The following is a 2,316-nucleotide window of genomic DNA, read 5'->3' as shown; positions in this document are numbered from 1 at the left end:
GACTGTGAACCTTGTCAGGTCCCATGAGAAAAGCCCCTCCGCTGCCTGCTCCTCCTCCCAAGCTGGAGCCCCTTCTCCCTGCTGTCCTGAGCCCAAGGCTTCTGCTCCAGCCAGAGCCTCGGTTTGGGGCCAGGCAGGGCCAGGTGGCTCTGAGATGCCGGGACGGTGATTCACAAACACAAATACAGGCCCAATCAGATTAGAATTTCAAATAATCAGTGGCTGCTTTTTAGTATCAGGGCTTCCTGAGCTTCTTCTGTCCTCCCAGCTCTGGGTGCGTCCCCACTGGCTGACCTCACTCCACCCCAGGCCAGGGTCCCCCGGCCCAGGGGAAGCCTTCTCCTGCGCTGGTCAGATTCTCAAAAATGAGTGAAGTCAGAAATGAATTTCAGGAAAACTCGCCTGAGCCTCAGGCATTTAACTTGCAAATCTCGAGGGGGCGCCTTGGTGGCTGGGACAGGCTGTTCTTCAATACCAGTGAGCCTGGCGCCCCCTGGAGCCCACTCCCGGAGGCGCGCCCGAGGTGTCAGGTGGATTCCTCAGAACCGCCGGTGGGCCAGGTTCCAACCTGCCAGAGTTCTCATACACACCTCCAGCTGGGACAGCAGCTTCCGGCCACGTGTTCGGTGAGTGGGCCTTTCCAAGGCCACTGAGTTTGCGCCCACAAAACGCGGTTCGCATTCGTTAGATTTCATGATATTGAATTAAATTCTTCTCTTAAAATGACACATACAATATATTTGAGCCTGAGGTTTTGGGAGCAAGTACGTGGTTGTGAGAGGCAGCCCCTCCCCTTTTGAGAGCAGAAGGGTGGGTGCTTCTCGAGGCCACCTGGGTCTTGCGGGGAGTGAGGGAGCACAGCTGGGCGCAGGGTCGGCCTAGTGGGGTGGCCTGCGGCTGGGCTCTCCGCTGACCTGTCCCAGGAGTTCGTGCTGCGCCCTCTCCCAGCCCCGCCCATCAAGGGCCCTGGACGCGCGATGCTCTGGGGACCCGCAGGCTCAGAAAGGAAGTGGGCGGAACACGGAGCCAAGCAGGAGGGCAGTGTCACATGCTGGGGTGGGACAGAGTGGCCGTGGGCGGGGAGATGGCAAAGGGTCCCGAGGGAGCGGAGCTCCTGGCATGGGGAGGGGCGGTGTGCGGGGTCCCCAGCGGTGAAGCGGAGGGCAGGTTGGGGGGCGGAAAGCGGGCTGGCCAGAGGGGGCCCTGGGGGCTAGCCAGCAGCCAGGGGGAGGCTACCAGTGTGGCCTCTCCCAGAATCAGGGCAAAATCACGGGCGGGGGCCTGCGCCAATGGAGGTCACGGGAGGGGCTGGGGACGAGGAGCCTCCGGAAGCAGAGCGCAGGGAGCCTGTGTCCCGGAGGACCTGTGGCTTCGGGACTTGCCAGTGATCTAGGGTCTGGCCTGCGTTGGGACGGCAGGAGGGACTGTGACCCACGCGCCCTGCGCCCTGCGCCCCGCTCCAGGAGACCCGAGGTGGGCGAGGCTCGCCTTCGCGGGTCAGACACCTTGGCAGGAGGCCACGCCTGGTGCCCCCGAGCCGGGCAGCAGGGGGCGCCCCGAGCCCTCCTAATGGGAGCAACTGCGGTGCTGCTTTGGGACCAGCCCTGGCCTCACCTGGAGCAGGTGGAGTAGCCGGGGAGGAAGGCTCTCCAGTCACCGCCCTGGCTCCCTCCTTCCCGCACGGCTGAGCTCCGCAGCCCACCCTTTCTCTCTGCCCCTTTAGCACCAGAGGCAGATGGGCGCTTTTGTCCACTTCGTCCACCAAGGCCCGTCTTACACAACCAGGGCTGCTTCTCGCCGCAGGCAGGAGGGCCCTTCAGAGGCCTCCGCAGTGACCCTGGGGAGGGTCCTGTGCAGGGCAGGGGCCGGCTGGTGGTCAACAGGCTTCAGAGCAGAGTCGCCTGGGAGATTTCAAACACCAACCCGGGCCCCACCCTTGACCCATTATATTAGAATCCTGCTGGCTTCTGACCTTGACCTTCAGAGACCGGGGGGTGGGGGGGGTGGGGGGTGGGGGGGGGCTGGAATCCTGACTACTGGAAAGCCCGGCATGCGGTCCCCATGAGCAGCCAGTGTTGAGAACGTCTTTGGACAGCAGCCCTCAAAGCTTGGCCCGGAGTCTGCTCAGCATCCCCAGTAATGTGATAGAAATGCAGAGTTCTGGGCCCAGAACTGGGCCTGGCATCAGCACTCTGAGAGGTGGGGGCCCAGGTCTCTGCATTCCACCATGTGTCCTGGTGGAGAACATGCCCACGCCTCGCTGCCCTAAATGTCCCTGGGGCCGGCAGCCTGGGCGTCTCCCGGGCGCCTTGAGGA

The sequence above is a fragment of the Phacochoerus africanus genome, chromosome 3 (assembly GCF_016906955.1).
Source record: "Phacochoerus africanus isolate WHEZ1 chromosome 3, ROS_Pafr_v1, whole genome shotgun sequence".
NCBI lineage: Eukaryota > Metazoa > Chordata > Mammalia > Artiodactyla > Suidae > Phacochoerus > Phacochoerus africanus.
The sequence above is the reverse complement of the archived record's forward strand: the minus strand, read 5'-3'. Positions refer to the sequence as shown.